The sequence below is a fragment of the Cyprinus carpio genome, chromosome A5, assembly GCF_018340385.1.
Source record: "Cyprinus carpio isolate SPL01 chromosome A5, ASM1834038v1, whole genome shotgun sequence".
In the NCBI taxonomy this organism is placed as follows: domain Eukaryota; kingdom Metazoa; phylum Chordata; class Actinopteri; order Cypriniformes; family Cyprinidae; genus Cyprinus; species Cyprinus carpio.
Window position 1 is genome coordinate 2,271,059 of NC_056576.1, and position 22,640 is coordinate 2,293,698.

At 41.4% G+C, this 22,640-nt stretch overlaps 1 protein-coding gene and 1 pseudogene across 1 annotated transcript in view; both read left to right on the forward strand.

The window, feature by feature from the left end:
* The window catches only part of LOC109096568 (MOB kinase activator 3B), a 182,595-nt gene that overhangs the window by 122,364 nt on the left and 37,591 nt on the right, over window positions 1–22,640 (forward strand). The gene's annotated exons all lie outside the window — the stretch shown is intronic.
* On the forward strand, window positions 15,008–16,516 carry LOC122145122 (annotated as a pseudogene).

A 22,640-nucleotide genomic window follows, 5' to 3' on the forward strand; every position in this document is an offset into this window, starting at 1 on the left:
CACCACCGACACAAACATGTTTTTTTTAAGCACACACAAAAAGGCCTCTAATCATTATGACTTCAAAGTCACTGTCGTCATTGGGTGAAACTCGTGTGGAGGGTGTGAGGCTCATAATCACACACACACTCGCCACTTGCGTTTATTCTCTCAAAAAATCAACAGTATCCAACGTGCCAAGTGCAGCGTTCATGCGCTCTTCTCAGAGGACATTACCATGGCTGTGCCGCCCAAAACAAAAACACAGCTGATGAGCCTGACTGCATGAGCCGTGTGCTGGCGTGTGTGTTGAGTATGTAAACGCTCCAGGGCAGTCCCAGATCAACTCCAGTGCATCAGAGACGTGTGTGTGTGTGTGTGTGTTTCAGCCTTCTCAATCTGAGATGCTTTAAAGCTGAAGTGTTTCACTTCAGCATCACAATGCAACTGCAAAAACATCTGGTTAAAGAAAGCTCTCTTTCAAATTCAGCATGGTGTAAATGTAAAACAAATTCACGTTAAATATCTTTGCAGAAAAAAATATGAAGGCAAATAATGTTCTTAAACAAATGCAATATGTTCAGAAATAATAAGAGAAATGTGTAATATTTAAGTTATAGAAGTCAAAAAAGAACTCAAAAAGTCAAGACAATTCAAACTCAAAGTGACTGTCAGTATAAGAGCAGGGATTATTAACCGTAAATGAAAACAGCAGCAGCTTTCAGCCTGTCAGCATCACGCAAACATCAGATATCAGTAGTAGTTTTGTACAGGTTTTTCATTCCACTGCACCACCTTTCCATTGTTTTTCTATGTAAACACACACTAGATGGATGCGTTTGTGTCTTTTGCAGTGCCTCGCACTTGAAACAGCATTTTAAAAACATGGTGCTCAAGTTAAAGTATGTTTGACTTTTAAAAGACTATGCCTTTTGTTTTTCCCAATCCAGTACCCGTATCTAACATGTTCAAAGTAAAAACCACATTCTGCGTGAATGACTCTTAAAAATGTGGTGCTCAAGTTTAAAGAAGTTCAACTGGTGTCTCGTAACCTTGCACTTTTCCCGTCCCACTGTCACATCTCGTGCTTTCTGTGTAAACTGCCGCTCAGTTACGCTCCTTCATAGAGTGCCTACACACGCTTCATCATCATGTGCTCACACCAACTCTTAGCATTGGCGGACTGACGTGTCTAAATATAATGTTAGCTAATATTTTATTTGAAACTGAAATTCCTCAATTTAAAAAAAGATAAAATGGGGGCAAAAATTATTTGAATGAATCAATAAAATCTGAAAACTTGCCCAGCCCTAACTGCTGCAGAAATGACACATTTCACCTTTCCATGAAATCACACGACCATCAGTCACATCGAGAACTCCAGCCTTCAGCCAGGCCATGAAATTAATTCATGATTTTTTGGAGGGGTGGTTGTCTATGCAGTTGTATGTCCAGCAGGTGTGTCTGATCGCAGCGCTCTCCTCAACACACATGATTTGACTGATTCTAATGGACTGATGCCTTTCTCTGTGTTCCGTGTTTGTGGGGCGTCTGTTTAGCATTAAATGCCTCAATGCATTTCATCATACGAGCGCACTGCGAGGGCTTACTTAAAACGTCTTGGTTCCGGCACTGAAATTACACGCCTGAGCCTGCAGTCACCAGGCCGCTCTCCGCCTGTCGGTCCGCGGGGGTGAATATTGGTGGCGGTTATTAAAATGCCCTCAGAACCTTCATGTCTTCTGACATTCGCTGGGCTCAAGAAATTATTTGCTTCTGACCCACTTTTGTGTTTTCAGACCTGCACTCAGACATGCCGCTGAATACAAAGCAGGAGAGAGAATTGCGAAGAAAAATCTTTGAAGCTGGAAAATCTTGCTTGAGCTCAATCTAGCGACCGAATGTCAACATTTAAGAATCGGCCACTGAAAGCCCGTGGAGGTCGCGACCCGCTGCCGGCCCTGATGAGGAGATGAACATGAAGGTCTGCTGAAACACACACGTTAATCTAAACGCCAGTTATTAATACGCTCACAGTGTCTCCTCATCCTCCAAAACAGAGCAGCCGGTGCTAATGAATATGTAATTGACATAACACATAACATTTCATGCCAATGTTAATATAACACTGATGTGAAGTGCTCACGCTAAACCACATGACCGCACCAATCACAGGAGAGCTGCTTCCGTGCATCTTTCTGTGACTGTTAATGATGAAAGTGTTGTCAAGTACAGAATCCTTTCACTAAAATCATCATATGAACACAAGAAGAACCACACTGTCCATCTTAATAACTTCAGATCAATATTACAGTAGTAGAAACACACATGATGACGCGCTGATGAATTTACCCCAAAGCCCCCCCCCCCCCAAACACCACTGAGCGCCCAGCGCAGGGTTAATGAAACGCATGCAGCAGGAAACATGCTCTCTTACCTGGCTGTTTCTAATGACTTTCAAGCGTGCTTTGAGTGAAACACAAGCGTCAGTGAAGCTTGAGTGTTCTGTGTGTCTCGCTGCTGCTGAAGCCTCTATTTATCTTTGCTAAATGACTCAGGTGAATCTCACTGGTGATTCAGCAGGTGTCACATCTTGGCTATAGAGACAGAAGAGCATGAGTGGGCACACACACACACACACACACACAGTCTTCATCAGGAGCTCACCACGTCTCCTCTGCTGTCCTGAGCTTCTCACGCTCACTCTTCGACAGCATGATTCATACCCCGTGTGTGTCTTCAGTTAAATACAGCTAATAACTCTTTTAACCCTTTCTGCGTAAGTAACTATAACTCGAGCTGTAATCTGTTTCATGTATCTTTAGAGCCGGCCGCACGAGTGAACGATTCATAGAGACCATAGAGTTTAGGTGTGACCATCTTTACTGAGGAACCCTAGTACACTAATGGCTAATAATCAGTGAATATAAAGCAGGAGAAACAGCGCACATGATTCAGAGCACTAATTAATGAGAACTCTCCTCACAATCAGCTGGTTTCCTCATGAGTGTCCGCACATCGTGTGATTCACAGACGGTCACAAGTTCATGAAGAGTTCAACCAGTCAAACACACGAGGAAGTGCTCGCAGTGACATCATGGTTAATGACTCGTTTGTCAATTACAAACCCTCATCAGCTAAGAAAAAGCTACAGAAGACCCTCTTCATGTGTTTTATGCTGGTAGATTCTGGTTTAGAGGAGAAAGGCTGCTGTGGAACAGCTCTGAATCACAAGAGCGAACAATCACCGTGCCTCCAAGGTTAATAGTGGTCCACTGTTAATGACACTCACTCAAATTCATTCTTACATTGAGTGAAACATGTTTCATACAGAACTGAGCGCACTCATCCTAACACAGCTCTGAGAATGTGTCGATCCAGCTCTAATGCAGAAAAACAGACCACAAGATAGTGAATACACGGCTATTCTTGGAAGAATGTGAGCGCGTCCGGTAAGAGCAGGTGTTTATCAGCGCTCGCGGGAGGGAAGCTAATATCTGTGGTGTGGTCTGTGGGTGTTTACCGCTGCTAACACACCGCTGGGGGTCACGGGGTCAAAGAGCAGCAGGGTGAATCTCAACAAATCAGGCCAAGTCAGCTTTCATCCCGAAAATAAAAGAAACAAAATCATAATTTTTTTGTCAGTGAAGCACATTTATACTCCAATTATAATCAAAAACAGAAAGCTGGTACTATACGCCAGAAGTATTTGATGTATTACCTTTAATTTATACAGATTTAAATTGTATTACAGTAATGAGAATTTGGAGTTTAAATCTGCTTAATTGTGAAGCAAATTCTCCTATGGATGGTCCTCATTTTCTTTATGTGGAATATAATTTCTTATTTCTTTTTTTTTTGAGGTCATGGCAGGTTTGGTGAGATTCAGTGCGCAGATGAACAGAGATGAAGATGAAGATATCGCCTGCTACGTGTGCATTAAACCTTTCATTTCCAAAGCCGTTCTCAGGTCAAGGGGTCACGGGTCACATGACACACTGATACACTCATCTGCACGATTTATGTTCAACACATTATATGAAAGAAAAAACATCAATCAGAAAAACAGGACAATATCACTTTTCACTTTAGTAACCAATCACTGCTCATCTTCCTACATAAAGACTGATACACTGACTGTGAGTGAATGATGATGATAACTGAGTGACTGTCTCTCACCAAAAGGAAAAAAGATCTATTTGCAGAAAAATGTGCATATATATATATGAAAAAAGATCTATTTGCAGAAAAATGTGCATATATATATATCGATTTATATTATTTTTGTGTGTTTTTATTGTATTAAGATAATTAAGACTCACCTATGTGTTGTTTAAGAGAGAGAGACGTGGGAGAATATGCGACGCGTTTTCTGTAAAGAACTCTGCTTGTTTTATTAATCACTGCATTATCATCTTGTTTTGTTGTATGTCGCACGTGAAACACAAAAGCAGAATACGATTAATGAACTGATCAGATATACCCCTCAATTGTAATGTGAGTCACAAAAGCATAAATGTAAATGCAGAATATTTTAGGATATTAACTGATAATGGTCACCTTCACTGATCTCAAACCCTAACACAAGCGGGTCAAACTGTGAGCTGCAGGGGCATCACCACACCAGTAAATACTGACAGAATTTGGGGGCGAAGTGTTTCTTTAAGAGTGAATTCCAGTGCTGAGAGAAATTACCCATCAGTCTGTGCTGGAAACACCTTCACACAGCGGCGGCGGGACGGGGATCCACACACTTCATTCAGAGCGTGTGTGTGATAGTAAAGGTCTGCTTTGATAGTTAGGTCATCACTGGAAGAAGTTACTAGAATAGACTCATCAACTCTAGAACTGATGGCCAGAAATGAGCTTTCATTTTTGTTGTCTTTTAATTTCATTTGATTTTTGAAGACAACACATTTTCCCTTCGTTTATTTCTGTTTGTATCTGCTCCTTTCCTTGCTCTCATCAGTCGCTCAGAGTAACCGCACGTTAATAATGAGAGTTTAAACTTTCGTTTTGATGCTCTAAACTTTGTGTTATTATTAGACAGCTTGTCAAGCTGTTAGAAAGTGAAAAACCCCACACAGAAGAAACCATCTTCAGAGAGATGAAAAGTGCTGATCTGCAAAGTCAAAGCCGCGAGATGAGATGAAATGAGTAGCTCACGTCACAGATGTGTTTTTGTAAAACTCTGAAACATCTGAAAACTCTCTCAGCATTTACTCTCCTTCAAGTTTTATGAGTTTCTTTCTTCTGCTGAAAACAAATATTTTGAAGAATGTCGGTAACCAAATATTCGTTGGTCCACATTGACTTCCATAGATTTGTTTTCAGTTTTTTTCACCATATTATGGAATTTCCATACATTCTTCAAAATATCAGCGCTGTTTAATAGAAACTCATGTTTGGAACAACTCCTGTTTCTTGTCTTTGACCTTCTGATGATTTTTACCTGATCCACTACAAACAAAATGAAAACCATTGTGAATACAGAATAATTTGAACAAACAAATCAAAGATAAATTAAAATGTGTTTGTTTTTCTTATTAAAAATAATAAAACTTTTTGGAAAATGTGAAGATGAGCAAAAAGTGCATTTGTCAAATATCAAAAAAAAAAAAAAAGCTTAATTGGATTATTTCCAGCATTTTTCATGATGGAAAGGACAACATGCATACACCATTTTTTTTACTGTTTTTTTTCTTTTATGCATGTCTCTTATCAATGTTTCTTATGAAGACTTTAGGATGACTTCTGTGTAAATAACCTTTGTGTATTAATCGCGCCATATAAACAAGCCTGGGAGTCTCATTCTGTTCTCTGTGTTTCTTTCAGACACTCGTTTGTTCGCAGTGCAGGTTTTGTGTTTGTTCAGATTATCATGTTTGTGAGCTGATGTCTCTCTTCTCTCTTCTTTTACTAACGTGTCTGTCGTTGTTCTCGTTTACACTGTGATTGTTGACACACAGAACACAGGTTTATTTCATTCCAGATGTTTCTGAGTCTCACTGTTGCACAAGGATTTCTCTGTTCATTCACATCACACAAGTGCAGTGACACACACACACACACACACACACACACACACACACACACACACACACACGGGTGGGTGGAGCCGTTGGAAAATGCAGCATGTTTCTCTGGTGTGAGTGGGTGAGTTTGAAAGATCATTAAAGCAGAAAGACACAGTGAGGGAAAATAAAGCCTTCGCTCGCTGAGCAACATGAGAAACACTTCAGTCACAGGAACACATGAGCAGTGCAGAGACATCACCGATGATAACACCTGTGTGTGAGTGTGTGTGTGTGTGTGTGTGTGTGTGTGTGTGTGTGTGTGTGTGGTGTTTGGCTTTAGCATCTCATGTCAAGTGTAAAGCTCTTGATACAAACAACTATGGCTCTGTTTAAAGGAACAGTTGACTCAAAAAATAAAATTAGCTGGAAATGTGCTCCCCCTCAGACCATCTGAGATCAGGATGAGTTTGTTTTATCATCAGAAATGTAGCACTGCATCAGTGTCTCATCAATGGATGCTCTGCAGTGAATGGGTGCCGTCAGAATGAGAGTCCAAACAGCTGATAAAAACATCACAATAATCCACAAGTAATCCACAGCACTCCAGTGATGGAATGCTACATTTCTCCAAATCTGTTCCCATGAAGAGTCTCACTAGTGTCTCTGCTAGAAGCCCTTATGAGTCGATTCTGTAGGATTGACTGAGATGACGCCTCACATGAACGATCCCGTACTGTGACCAAGATCCTATTTTAATGAAACATGAAATGTTTTCTTTGACCCACAATGAACATCCAGAGTTTGTTCCAGCCTCGTTAAAGAGCTGCACTGCGGTCCATGACACGGGTCAGCAGTCTTGAGCACATCACAGGAGGTGTCGCATACATCACATTACGTTCAGACTTACAGTCAGTGTGCCATTAAAATACAGATGCATGAACAACCTCATGAGTCCATGAGACTGAACGAAGCCTGCATCGCAACCGTCAACAATTGCACGCACACACACACACACACACACACACACACACACACACAGTAAAGCATATGATAAATACAAAAGAAGCCAAATATCTAGACACTAACACTAGACAACCGAGATTTCTTGATTTGATGTGTTTATCTGTGTTTACATGAATCAGAAATGTATGGCCAGTCTTAGCTGAAGACACACAGTCTGAAATCGATCCCTGTAGCTTCTGTTCTATTTAACCTACTTAGCCATGACTGTGTGCAAAGCCCCGGGGATTTAACATTTCCAACTGTCAAAATGAATTAAGCATCACAAATACTAGTTAAGTCCCGTGAGTCACTGCCTCTGCCATACTGTGAAAAGTTTCTCTGTTTGATTTTGTAGGTCTCAGCGGCAGAAGGAACGGTGGCAGGGAAATCCCACGGGAACCACACGGATGCTTTGAGAACGTCTGATGCACAGAGACGGCGAGACTCACCTGGTGTGTGTGTGTGTGTGAGAAAGAGAGAAAGAAAGTTGTGCGCCTGGTGTGTGTGTGTGTGTGTGAGAGAGAGAGAGTGTGTGTGTGTGTGTGTGTGTGTGTGTTGTGTGTGTGAGTGAGAGATAGAGAGAGAGTGAGTGTGTGTGTGTGTGTGTGTGTGTGTGTGTGTGTGTGTGTGTTTTTGTGTGTGTGTGTGTGTGTGTGTGTGTGTGTGTGTGAATGAAACACAGAAAGCAAACAGGCCAAAAATTGTACTTCAAATTTGAATTTAAGAAAACATAGTTAAAACAGAATGCAAATACATTCCTATAACTGCTGTGTGTTCATCCTTCAGTGTAAATTACCCATAAACATGTGCACACAACATACAGTAAGGAGGTTTTACAATACATTATAAAAACAATGCTGTAAAATCTGTTTTGATGGCTGTTAATGGTTTCGACCTGTAAGTCTAAGCAGTTACTGTGTCTATATATCAGGGAACTAATATTTGTAAAAATGAATGCAGTAATTATGTATATTACTTGGAAAATCCTGTGTTGGACAATGAATTCAGATCATGGAATCGTAAAATTCTTCTTCCTGTCACTTCAGCTCGATTCACATTCACACTTACACTTATTTGACAAAGAAATGCATTGAACGAGGGTACACCCAACTCTTCCGGTCTAAACTGAATTATTTATTTCACTTTCAGCCCAAGGCTCTTGTGTCTCGAATCAATGAAGCCTGACATTTCATTATTATCAATGGTTGCCTAGGGACGAGGATGGAAGCGCACCAATTGGCGGAGAGTGAATGTGAAACGGGCCTTATGTCAGGCCAGCAGAATGAATTTTGTGTTTCTTCTGTAAACATTGGCCTGTTGAGCAATCGCCTTCCTGGAATCACACGTCTTTGCTTTTCACTTCACAGCCTTCATGCAGTCGATGACGATTGGCCAATGGTTAATAAACGCCAGTAATCAAGGCGTGCCATTGCATGTCTGTTGTGAGGAAGACTGAGACTTTAAAGGTCTTCGCTCAAAACGTGCCGATGGAAACCTGCGTTCATGCTGTTGTTTGCTAAAGCCTGCGCCATTTGTGCTCCAGACATGAGCGATTCTTCAGATCACGTGTCTCAGGACATGCTAGCATCACGACAGCAAGACATGTATCACGCATTGCTTTTCACCTAAACGTCTGTTTGCTGTTTCCAAATGAAAAAATACAATAACGCATCCAAGTTAATGATTAAGACTATGACTCGCAGCTGTGATGAGGAACTTTAGTTTCACTCTTTCTCACTCATCATCAATCAATCCTCAGTGTTACACACTTCTCAAGAGTCTGGTTAGTGCTGGTTTGGTGCTGGTATGAGTGGTCGTTCTTGTTTACCTTGAGTGTTTTTGCTAGTTAAGAATCCTGATGGGACACAAGAATCTAAAACACAAGACACGCTGTTTTTTTGTCTTTAATTCTTTGTTTGCTCACGTTTGTCTCCACACATCTGAATTGTTCTCTCTCTGCTCTCTAACAGGGGCTTGTGCATTCTCTGCTCATTTCAAAGCACTGACTGATGGCTCTAAACCGCACAGTGTCCAAACTTGACATTCAACCGATGTTTCTGTGGCAACCAGAAGAGAGTGAATCATGTGGATTATGAGGAGCCGACTGAACCGAGGAACTCGCTGCTTCATCCGAGAGCAGAGCAGATCATACATTTACTCCATATCACTCGCACTCCAGCCTTAATTACTATGAAAATAGAGTCATATATATTTATTATAAAAAGCTTCTGATTAAAAGATGAATTTCACAATATCACAATTCAAAAAAATAAAAAAAGGAAAAATTCAAAGACAAAAAGGTCCCAAGCGAACTAACATGGTGCATCGTGGTGAATTTTCTGTATAAGCGATTTCCTACATCATTTACATTTACATTTAATCATTAAGCAGACGCTGTTATCTAAAACAACTTACAAATGAGAACAATAGAAGCAATCAGACCAATGAGAGAACAACAACAGTATACAAGTGCCATGACAAGTCTCAGTTAGTGTAGCACAGTACACGTAGCTAAGGTTTTTTTTTTTTTTTTTTTTTTTTTTTTTTTTTTTTTTAGAATAGAATAGATTTGGATTGGATTGGATTGGAATGGATTGAGTATAGAATAGAATGGAATGGTAAGTGCTAGTATTAGTTGGTCAGGTGCTGGCAAAAAAAGATGTGTCTAAAGACTCAGCTGTTCCACCAGCTGGGAGCAGGTCCAGGAAAAGGTCCGTGAGAGTGATTTTGAACCTCTTTGGGATGGCACACAAGGCGCCGTTCCCTTGCAGAACGCAAGCTTCTGGAGGGCGCATAAGTTTGAACTAGTGAGTTTAGGTATATTGGTGCAGCACAGTGGTTGTCTTGGACAGGGCCTTTGTAGCAATATGGTCTGTGAAGCTTACAACTGTGATGATCCATCACAACTCCTAGGGGTTCACAGTTCTGGCTGTCCTGGAAGGAGTAATGGTTGATGAACCCAGCTGTATAGAGAAGTTGTGATGTAACAATGGGTTAGCTGGAACCAGCAGCAGTTCTGATTCTTAGTAAGGCTGAGCTGAAGGTGATGGTCATTCAATCAGCTAGAAATGTCACTCAGACAGGCTGAAAATGTGAGCAACTACCGTCGGGTCATCTGGTTGGAATGAGAAGTAGAGTTGAGTGTGCATCAGCATAGCAGTGATGAGAAAGCCATGCTTCTGAATGACAGATCCTAATGACGTCATGTAGATGGAGAAGAGAAGTGGTCCAAGTACTGAGCCTTGAGGAACCCCAGTATCAAGAAAGTTGTGACTCATAGAAAACTTCACCCCTCCAAGACACCATGAAGGATCTACCTGAGAGGTAGGAGTTAAGCCACAGGAGTGCAGTTCCAGAGATGCCCATCTTTCTGAGGGTGGACAGTAGAATCTGGTGATTAACGGTGTCAAAAGCAGCAGACAGATCCAGCATGATGAGTACCAAGGATTTGGAAGCTGCTCTTTACAGTCGCAGGGCTTCAGTAACCGAGAGCAGGGCAGTCTCAGTTGAGTGGTCGCGCTTTTTGAAGCCAGACTGGTTGCTGTCCAGGAGGTTGTTCTGTACAAGAAACATAGAGAGCTGGTTGAACACAACTCGCTCAAGTGTCTTTGCAATGAATGGAAGAATGGACATCACTCATCTCATGTATTTCGTCTCACAGAATACATTTATTCTGTCCTTTTATTTAGTATGTCCTTTAATTGATTGATTTATTATAGTGGACACTAATTTAAGCAAGGTCCTGCTTAAGAAAGCGGTCGCTTGTGAATACAGTCAGTATCTGTTCCTCTATTCATCCATTCTGAAACCTGTGAGAGTGATGAAATAAAGTTATTCTCATACATACACGCTGATATAGAGAGCTCTGTCAGATTATACATCACAATTAATCTTCTCCACAAGAAATTCGGTCAAAGAGGAATGACACAAAGCATGAACTACACACCTCAGTGATGTGACACTTAATGAGCAGTCTCAAGAAATAAAATATTACCTACACAAACAAAATCTCCTTTTCGGCTCTGTAGATCCAGTCAAAACAGGATTCGTCAAAGAAATGACTGGCAGCTTGAGTTAACAGCTCTGGTCCCCATAAAGCTGTGAGGTTTTCTTGAGGAAAGCACCACTGGAGCTCAAAGACACTTCCGTTTGGACAAATTATTAGGCAGCATCATTTTCAGATGGTGATCATAGAACTGCCAAGAGCTGACAAAAGACAGAAAGAAAGAGAAAGAAGAACGAAAAAGAAAAGAAAGAAAGAAAGAAAAGAAAAGAAAGAAAGAAAGATAAGAGACAAAGAAAGAAAGAAAGATTTTCAGAGGTGATCATAGAACTGCCAAGAGCTGAAAAAAAGAAAGAACGAAAGAAAGAAAGAAAGTGAGGATTTGTGTGTTGATCAGAACATGACAACAAATCTGACAAGACAAATATATTTCAATCAGCACTGAAAGCCTGTGCTGTGTATGTAGATCCTTCCAAATCAGTCATTTATAGACTTTAGTCATATTGAATTTAACGTGGATGACGAAGAACGGACTTACAGTCTTTACAATGGCATGCACTGTATGAAGGACATAGATTATGTAATTTTTTCAACAACTCACAACTTTCGGCACATGTTTTTATATGCAGTTTTTATCTACTGATTTTTTTATTTATTTATTTTTTTTAACATGCTGTACTTCAGTCCTTCACAGCCTCATTTTAATTGCTGTCAAATATTAAATATGGGCTTCCCTGACTAATATCTGTGAAGTTTATTTTCGGGTGCTTCCTCAGAAGGAGCTGCTCGTATAGACAGCCAGACAGGAGCTCATGTGAATCTGGATAGCATCCAAATATCATGGTATTCTATTCATAAAACAGCTAAACTACAGGGTCTGAACCTGAGACACACACACACACACACACACACACACTGGCTCCTCGACACAAACACATGTTTTATTCTGCCGTGTCAGACACTAGCCCCTCATGGCTGTGTTGTTCAAAAGACTCAACATGCTCATTTATTCCACTCAAATTTGTGGCAAGACAAACTGGTAAATAAATACAGTCTGCTTTCAGGAGAAGTGCGCTCTTTTTCCCATTATTATTTACTGTATATAGGCTGATAGACAGAACAGAAAAGAGTGTTGTGATGGATCTGAGAGCTTTGATGTGTTGGACCTGAATCTGTTGAACATATCGAGTCTGCAGACATTTCTCTAATTCTTCTGATGGTTAGGACGGTCGTGATAACATCACGCTGAACCTGCTTTGTGTCTGTCTGATGATGAAAGCGAACAGAAAAAGTAGTTCGCGAGTCTCTGGCGTGTGTTTAGTGTGTCGCTGAACGAAAACACAGCTCAGTTGCAGCTTTTGAATGTGGTTTTTAATGTCCATTAAATAAAGTCTGTTGCTTTCATTTGAGCCATTCTGAGGTGGACAGCAACATCAAAACATTCACGATGCCAAAAAGCCGTAGGAGGAAGGCTGAGATATTTTACATGCACACAAACAGCACAAAGTTTCAGAGATCTTTTCACATCAGATGCAATGGGCTGAAAGATTATTTCATTACAGCTTCACAGCCAATTTATTAGTTTGTGTGCCTTTAAATGCTAAATTTCTTTCTGCTCCGATTTTTCACTCAGATGGTTTTGGTTCACCAGTTTCTTCTCCCTTTTGCGGTAATCCAGCAAAACGATATCTCATTATATGGGATTTAATTATGCGACACACTTAGAAAATGAATATAATGTAGCAAACTAGCGTTTATAAATTGCATGCAATATTTTTCATATTTCTTAACTAAAACAACCCAGAATGGTGGATCCAGACATTACTGCTGAATGAATAAAACGAAACCAAACTAATTCCGAACATGTTGTGGTGGAGGTGAACGTTACAGGTTGATATATTATGCAATGACAACTGCAGCACAACACAAAAAGATATGTTTAACACGCTTTGAAGAATGTATGCATAAGCAATTATTCCTTTTTAAATGAATCCAGTCACATAAAAAAGGAAAGGTTTGGCTTATCTGATGACCTTGAAGGGAACACACACACACAACCACTAAACAATTGTGATTAAAAATGCAGTTTGTGGTTTCATGGGGAGTTAAATACCCCGAGCAGATCACCTTTGGAGCGGGCTGGGAGCGGCTAACTAATACAGACGGGGAAACGACACTGGAAGTGAAGCGTGTCAAACATGTCTGACATGTTTGAGGCTATCGGAGCTACACTAGTCCTGCTCTGATCGCTGTAACCTCCCACCCGACTTACCTTAGAGCAAGGTGTGGGCTAATCTCTAAAAACAGACATGTGGAGGTTGTGCTATCTGTGTAGGACAGCGGAGTGTGTGTGTGTGTGTGTGTGTGTGTGTGTGTGTGTGTGTGTGTGTGTGTGTGTGTGTGTGTGTGTGTGTGTGTGTGAATCTGATCTGTGTGACTGTAGAATCCTTTAGCAGATGCTTTTATCCAAAGTGATTTACAAACGATGCACATTACAGCCAATTTGTCATAAGATCCATGCTGATTCATACACAATGTCAAGTTTTAAAGTTGATGCATAATCTAAAGTGGAGATAAATGCATTTTTTGTATATTATAAAAATGAGTTATAGTGCCTTAAATTTGATAGATAGCCTAAAATTTAAATTATGTGAAGGAAAGTATCAAAATAGAATATAAAGCAAATCACACACACACACACATACACAAAACATATCATACATGTTCTTTTCTTTCTTTCGTTTCTTTTCGTAAACCTACTTTTTCAAGGCATTTGGAAATATAATTTTTTTCTCTCCTTATGTTCACCATTTGATGTTGTTTGAGATGTACAGGCCGGGGGTTTTATTTGCATGCCTTAGAAATGTTTCATGAGTCCACATTCTTTAAACACTTTACTAATTCTATTTAATTCTGTATTTTTCTTACATTGTACAGCACTTTGGTACATTTGTTGTTTAATAAACTTGAGCATATTTAAAAACTGTTGCAGAAGTCCATTTCTGTCAAATACGCATGGCATTTTGGTTGACATTTAACAAACTCACAGTAATATTTAGCGCATATGCATAAAACAACAGCACGTATTCTTCCCGTGATCACGTGACCCTTCGGATGAAGTGAGCGCGAGCAGCACATCACGACCGTCGGCGGCGCTCCAGCGGCCAATAAACGCGACGCTTCGAGCGGGAGGAGGCGCGTTCTAGTTTCAGGAACTGGAGAGAGAGCAGAAGGGCGTGTGTTTTATTATTAATTCAGCCGAGCAGAAAGTCCCGCAGTCTTTCTGACAGCGAGCAGACGAGGAAACGCAGCGCTCCGGAGAGGACGCGGAGAGCGCGCGGGTGTTCATGAGCCGCTCTTGATTCATCGACTTGTCACGGCGCGGGCGCGGCGCGGTGCGTGGGTTACACATCTGGTGCTGTGTTTTTACAGTGTGGGACTATATCGGAGCTTTGACGCAGAGGATTGTTTTCATCTGATCCGAGCTGAGCGATCCGCGGATTTTCCTCTCGTTATATCGACCTAAACACAGTAAGTGACACGATCTGCTGTTAGGATCATGGGATCGAAACGAGTGTGCGCTTTGGGATTTTGACCCAGGGGATGTTTTCTAAGGACCATGTGGCGAAATGAATAAGAAAGTGTAAGAGAAGCGGTCGGTCAGCTGTTTGGATGAAGCCCAGGAAAGTCTACAGTGAGTCTTTATTGTCGGGAAGAACTCGAACTATACGAAGCTTCCTGGTTTCATCATTATAATGACAGTCTGCTCGTGTTAGAGCACAAGGTACACAGGTAGTTTGCTGTTTGTGTGAAAATCGTACGTAAATTTTAGTTCGAAGGATTGAGATTTATCGGTCACATCAACTTACTATAAAACACTTAAACATTCATTCTGTCATCAGCGTGCTATTTGCTCTATTAGAAATGATACCATGATGTTTACTGCAGTATCCCTTGATTTATTTTTCCTCACCTTTTTACTCTCTTATAGGTTTAATGCTGAGGGACTTCTGAATATACCATCCAAATTCTAACAGCTCAGTTGATTCGTTTTTTGTTTTTTCACCATTGTGGACCGAGTGGATGGCTGAAAACGTGCAGCTCAGATAATTTCTAGCTGTATTATGTCTTGTGAGGAATCTGTCTTGCTGTTTCAATGACGGGTAAGATGGAAACGCCCTTCTATCACGATGATGATAGCGTTCCAAACTTTGGGCAAATTCCAGCTTATGAACGATACCAAGGTCACAAGATTATGAGCAAGAAGAACAACATGCCGCATAATTTCTCCAACAGCGTGGGGAATGCCTCGAGCCTCAAAATCCTGCAGGGACAAGCTGCGAGCAACAGCCTGGGCATGAGCGGCAATCCCAACGGCTCGCTGATGTCTTCATCAGACATGAACCTCCTGAAGCTGTCCTCTCCAGATCTGGAGCACCTGATTATCCAGTCTAACCAGGGGCTGGTTACTACAAGCCCCGGCTCCCAACGCGTCTGCTATCCCTTCATGTACCGAAACCAGGCCACGAACGAACAGGAGGGGATTCGCAAGACGGGCTTCGTCAAAGCTCTGGCCGACCTGCACAAGCAGAACCAGCTGGTCGGGGCCCCATGTCGCCCTCCTCCTCCTCCATCCAGGGCTCCTACCAGAGGAACCTGATGCCGGGTGGAGACATGCCCCATCTACACCAACCTGAGCAGCTACAACCCCAACCAGCTGCCCTCCTCTTCCCCGGGGGACAGATCGCCTACACGTCTGCGGCCCATGCCTCGGCTCACCCCAGCCAGGGCCACCACCCTCAAGGACGGGGCCTGGACGCTCCGCAGACGGTGCCTGAGGTGCCGCACCACCCCGGGGCCGAACCTGCCAGCTCCCCGCCCGCCCTCGCTCTCCCCCATCGACCTGGAGACCCAGGAGCGGATCAAGGCGGAGCGCAAGAAGCTGCGGAATCGCATCGCCGCCTCCAAGTGCCGCAAGAGGAAGCTGGAGAGGATCTCGCGGCTGGAGGAGAAGGTCAAGGTGCTGAAGACACAGAACTCGGACCTGGCCCTCCACCGCCAGCATCCTGAGAGAGCAGGTAGCTCAGCTCAAACAGAAAAGTCATGAATCACGTCACTAACGGCTGCCAGGGATCGCCGTCAGCTCGGCCGCATGGCCAAGAGCAGCGAGAGCACCACTGCTGAAACCACAAGACACACACGAGGTTTTTTTATTGACTTTCTCTTTATCTCCTGGCCGCACTCTCACGCTCATTCTTTCTCTGTCTCTCTCAACCCCCGTTTTGCCGAGTGGCTGCTGTGGAGTAATGACACGAAAGGACGAAAAAGGGGCGAGACGGGGGAAGACCTGTCAGAGATGCGCAAGAGTGACCCTGCTTTCCATCTGTCCGACTCTTCAGGAATGTCCTTCTTGAAAACTTGCACATGCTCCCAAAGTTCAGAGTGCGTTCTTCGACTGCTCTTTGGACTTGTTGTCGTTCGGGTCAGTGGGTGCCTGACGAAAAGGCCAAAGTGACGGGGATGCAAATGCACTGTGGGTGGGATGATCACAAGGGAACAAAAAACTCATGCTAGGAATTCTGCACTGAATATTGAATACTTTTCTTTTTTTTCTGCTTCACACCCCCAGCTCGTAACCGAGATTTTTCACTTCAAGCGGATGAAAAGTTTACTCAAATCAGCGTCTCTTTCAACCGATGGATGAACTTTATATGTTTTAGGGGTTTGCGTTTATAAACAACATGCACTATTATGCAAACATTTTCCAAAGCACCTGACGGACTCTTACAAACGTGGAAGAGAACCGATCCCTTTATAGTGCTTTGAGATGTCACCTGTGTTCTAGTGGAAATCTCTTGGTTTAATCTGTCACCTTGTCTCAGTAACAATATTGTTTGTTGGTTGGTTGGTTTGATATTGTGCAATTTGTGAATATGAGAAAAAAATATTTTATAGAAACCAAGACTTTTTTAGAAGTATTACATTCTGTTTAATATGAAACATTATAAGCAAAGAGAGATCTGCGGATAAAAGGATTGTGGTACTTTGCAAAACTTAATGGTACCTTTTTTCCGTTTTTGAGTTGGGAATTTCCTGAGCATTCCGAGACCTTTTGCACTGTAGTTCTCCCGTCTGCTGGATACGTTCTAATAATGGGTTGATAGTGTGTTTGTGCCATTATCTAATGAGTATTAATGCTGTATTAACCTAGAGTAACAGGTGGAAAAGCTACTCTGGACTAAAGAAAGGGGAAAATGCACCAAGTCAAGGGTCAAAACTGACCAGAAATCAGAATGACAACAAAAGGGCTTTTGATCAATAGTATTTTGCCTTTTTTTTCTGTATTTGATTTGATTTTATTCATTTTTTTAAACCAATTATGAAGCAATTTTATTTATACAGAATTTTGTATTTATGTTGTTTTCTGAGGAGAGGAAGATACGGTTGGAATACTAGTGTCTTTGTTGACACGTTATTTTTGGGAAACTACATGATTGCACATAAATCAGAAACATTAAATGATGTGTAATATTTATCCTCTGTGTATAGCGTGACAGTTTGAACTATAACTACAACTATGTTTATAGTAGATTAAAAAATGATTAAATGAACAAAATTCTGAAAGATTGTTGGTACTGACACCCAGACATCGACTTACGAGGCGAGCAGAAGTCAGCGCTCTACTGCAGACGTCAGATCAGCTCCATGAAGTTACGAAGCTTCGCTTTGCAGTGATAAAGGACTCATAGAAGGCCTGCTTTTGTGAAAACCATACATGTGTTAAAGAATCCTGTACATTTGTCAGTGTTGCTACTCAGAATTGCAGTTCAATGCCTTTCTTAAAGTTCATGGAGATGCAGACTATTTTATTTATATATCTATATCGATTTGGAGATGGATTCGTAGGGAGGACCTGAGACAGGTACTAGAACTGTCAAGTAACCCTTGTGCAACAAGAAGATATTTAGTTTTTTGAAACTGAATAAGGATTTTGATGTCCACAAACGTATTGTATTTTTTGTACAAAATTGTTTTGAACGTTTTTGTGGTACAGTACCTACTGTATTTGCTTTTGTATCATTCCGAATACTTTATTTATTGAAGTGTTTGTTTTCCTGAGCAGTGTGGTGTGGTTTTATGTGAGCTCGGCTCCAAGCGTTCTGTTGTTGTGGTTTGTGTTCGTACACGTCTGCTGTTGGTACAGTTGTCCACCGGGTGCTCGAGTTTTTCCACTGGGTCCTTGATTTGTTCCTGATTGTTCTGTGTTCCTCTATTTTAACCCTAACTTTAAGAGTGTTGCAATCGATCGCTCCCGTGTTTTTTGTTGTTTCATGGGACTGTATGGCTGTGTTTTGATCCAACTCTAAAGACGAATTGCAATCGTTCATTTTAAAACTAAGAAAAATGTTGGCAGACCACAAGGTCTTTTTTCTTTAGCCATGGTGTCATATATACACATACTGAAGAAACACGAATACTTTGTTCAATGAGTTTACTCTGTTTACCTTGCGGGTGTACAGAAGGCCGTTTGTGTAACGATGATCTTCTCAGTCTTGATCCCAAATCAGAACGAAAGTTTGAATATCAATCTATTTACAGCAGAACGGTGTGTCTTGTCGTGGAATGGTGTCAGATTTTGACGGCCAGTTCTGGAGCCTCTTTTACCATCCTTCGAGAGAGTGACAAAGACTGGTGGACTCAGTCGCGGGCTGACGGGAACGTGTGGTGACTGAGGGGCGACTTGCCTCGCTGGTGTTGGTTTATTTGCTTCAAAAAAAACATGCTGTTCATTGTTCGCTTGTTTTTCTTTTTTATCAACAATAAAGAGAAGTAGGTTTCTGACACTTGTCTTGCTCATGTCATGCTTTTCTTAAATACCATAATTCAGTTTTTTGTGTACATACAGACCCCAATACATGAGCACACACAAATCTGGCATTTGAGAAATGACACTCCAGTCTGGGCACGAGTCATTTGTCAGTTATCTTAACAAGGGTCATAAACATATTTTGTGCCTCTGCCAGGTCCTGTAACTACGGGCTTGTGTGAGAGGCGCAGCCGTCCAGTCATCCGCCGCACTGCCGCCCACCCTCCGTGTCAGAGCCTTTCCCATAAAGATGCGCGGCACTTCCAGTAAAGCACAAGGAAACGTCTGTTCTGGGTCCATTTGTCATTGTGAAAGTAAAAGTCACAGCTGAGGAGTTGAAGGGGAATCTGTGCTACCGTGAGCGTTCAGTGCTATCGCAAGAAACTGACCCGGGTTCTCATTCAAAGACAGAGTTACACGACTGACTGAAAACCATGACAAACCCGATAAAACACAAGCCAAAGAAACCAAGCTCAACAGAGAGCTGAACAGTTGACCGGCTTCTCAGCGTGATTTATATATTTTATATTCACTGAATGCAGATACTTTACAAAGTGATGTCTTCAGGCTCCAAGTCAACAAAATAAGTTTTGCTCTGCAGGTTTTGCTGTGTGTGTTTGTGTTGAGTTATGCGGATGCTCAGTCTTTTGGGAATGACTAACGCTCTACTTCCGCCCACCTTGCTTCCCACACAGCGGCAGGAAAAGCGGGTTTGGGCCGAAGACTTCCGTCCATTCTCAGCCTCTTTACACTCTCTGCACACTGCATAGGCTTTCTGTCGCGTCACAGACCAGAAATCATCCCAAAAGAGGGACAATCATTTAGAAAATACAAAAAGACTTTCTATGAAGTCATGTCTTATGTAATGCTGTAGCTGTTGTTTTTACTTATTTGTTTCTGAAAATAGCGATCCTGCAAAGAAATGACTGCTTGTTGACACCGCGTGTAACGTCTGACATCAGTCAAGAATTCCAGGGCAGAACTGTGGATTTTTTCAAACATTCTGAACACGAGTCATTATCAGTGCAGTTACTGCACAAGAGAAAGAGAGAAAGCAAGATCAGTGTGTCCTGAAATATTTGCTTTGGGAGGGTGCGGGTGTGTAATCCAAGGTTGCAACATGTGAGTAGGAGGGACACACCCCCTCTTGGGTGTGTGTGTGTGTGTGTGTGTGTGCTTCAGTGCCGAGACCAGAGTTCTTTAACAAAAGATGAGAATGGAACTCAGAGCTATTAGATCCACGCACACAATCGCTATTTCCGATGACACACTCCCCTGTCGCCTTGGCAAACAGCCGTTGTCTTGACACGCTCGAGCCCGCGGAAGATCTCTGAACCGTGAACTGCAGCAACAAGGAAATTACCAGCACAAACACTGTCCTACATCCACACATTTCTGCTTTCTTATTGTACAGTCATGGCAGAAGGAGGACGTCCTCCTGTAAATAACTTCCTGTAACTGCTAGATGAAACCACGATTACAGTATCTGGAGGTGTTTCCCCTCCCATATCCCACTTCTCAGAGAAATTCTCTTTTCTTCGTATCATTAATCATAGTTCAGAAGAACCATGAGCTCGTGCACTGTATGTCGTGTCATTCTGAAATCGCTCTGATGCACGAAACGCTCCTTCACTTCCCATCGCGAGCGTTCATCGCAGATAAGTTAGTTGATTATTACAGATCAACACGGGCTCTCGAGGGAGTTTATGATCGCTTTTACCCGTGACTGATAAGACCACAGCGCTTAACCTTTCAGACTCAAAGTACCCCCAAATTATCCTAAAAACATTACCCTTCACCGTTTCTACTGTAATTATGACAAGGCTGCTTATTTCCAGGCCAGTAAATGAACTATGGTTTTCTTTTTGTGATTCCAGGAGTTTCTAGAAAGACAGATGCTGAGAAGAGAAAAAAAGAAATATAAAAATATTTCATAGCATTTCAGAGTTTTATATATAATTTTATATATCATTTTATTGATTCTGTGGCTGAGGTTTGCTGAGAACCGCTGCTCTAGAGGGATTCGTACTCGCATACATGAAATGACTTCATGCTGTCGAAATGAGAACCGTTCCACACCTTTACAGCATCATTGTTCCTGAGGCTTAAGATCTGAGACAATACATGCTGTATTAACAGCTCAAATGCTTTCGCCAGTGTGGTTCCAGCACCAGTTCAGAGCTCTCACACATCTTCCACAAGGATTTCCAGCATCTTGCCCCGGGGCTTGAAACAACATAGCAACTTCAAGGCAGGACGAAAACGCAGAAGGAGATGTTTGCTGGAAGACTGAGCTGCGTGGGGAGAAGCCATCATCTAATGAGAGCTGAAGAGTTTCATGCGGGGTGACGCCACGCAAACGGCACAGTTCTGCAGATATATTTCATTTCAAGAAATAGTCTGAAAGATAAGATGCGAGGAGGTAGCACAGATATCCTAAGAAATTCCAAATATTTGCTATATAATGAAATATCTTATGAGAATCAGGGCCGGCGCCACCTACAGGCAGAGCAGGCGATTGTCTCTCGGGCCTCGGGCTCCAGAACCGTAACTATACTGCAGTCCACCAGTCAAGACAGGCAGCAAAATATGTGCCTCATTGTTCACCGGATATAGTTGAATTGAAATTAAATTGCTGTTAAACCAATTAATGATGCCATTTCATAGCAGGTCCCGCCTTCTGAATGTTTTCTGTAACGAACACATTCTTCAGCTGCTGCAGCTGCTAATGCAGGTGTGTGAGGATCGCCATCTATTTTGGGGTAATTGCAATGTATTGCAAATATAAACTTGTTCTGTCTTTCAGTGCCATTTCTGGACAGATCATTCAGCAGTTTATCACACCCAGACGAGACGCTTTGAATTTACACGTACAGTGAATGACATCACATCAGGAGCTGACGCACAAAATAACTACAAATATAAAAGTTAAGAATTTGTATGCAAACCATAAAGCGAACACACTAGAACATGTTTTAATGTTTCACAAACAACAACAACAACAACAAAAAACTTTGTTTTTTTTTTATCTTTATTATGCTGATGATTATTTTATTGCTGATTATTTAATAATTCATTTATTTTTGTTTCTAATTAGTAGTTATTTTCTTTTCTGCTTAGTAGTCTCTTTCACTTCCAACTGATTTGTGTTTAGTGCATATTTAAGGTAACAATGCAATACATAATAATATCATGTTATTAATATTAATAACTTGATAATATCTGTAGTCAATACAGATTAAACAGGAGAGGGGAAACTGATAAAAAATGTTAAACTGATAAAAAATGATAAAGACTAAAAAATAAAATAAATATTGGCCAGCTCAACTGTTTCCAGCACTGATAATAAATCATCATATTAGAATGATTTCTGAAGATCATGTGACACTGAAGACTGGAGTAATGATGCTGAAAATACAGCTGCACATCACAGAAATAAATTACATTTTAACAGAGATTCACACAGAAAACAGCTGTTTAGCATTATAATAATATTTCACAATATTACAGTTTTTGTCTGTATTTTTGATCAAATGAATGCAGGCTTGGTGAGCAGAAGACACTTCTTTGTGTCCAAACTTTTGACCATTACTGTAGAAGTAAAAATATACAACATTTTAAAATGAAATGTTGTATGAATAAAAAGGTTAGGAATCATATTTTTTCAAGTGCTTTTTACTGGCCTCCAACATGAATTTTTCCTATAGGGCCTCCAAATGTCTAGAACCGGCCCTGATGTATATTGATATGCTATTAATTAATTAATTAGTGC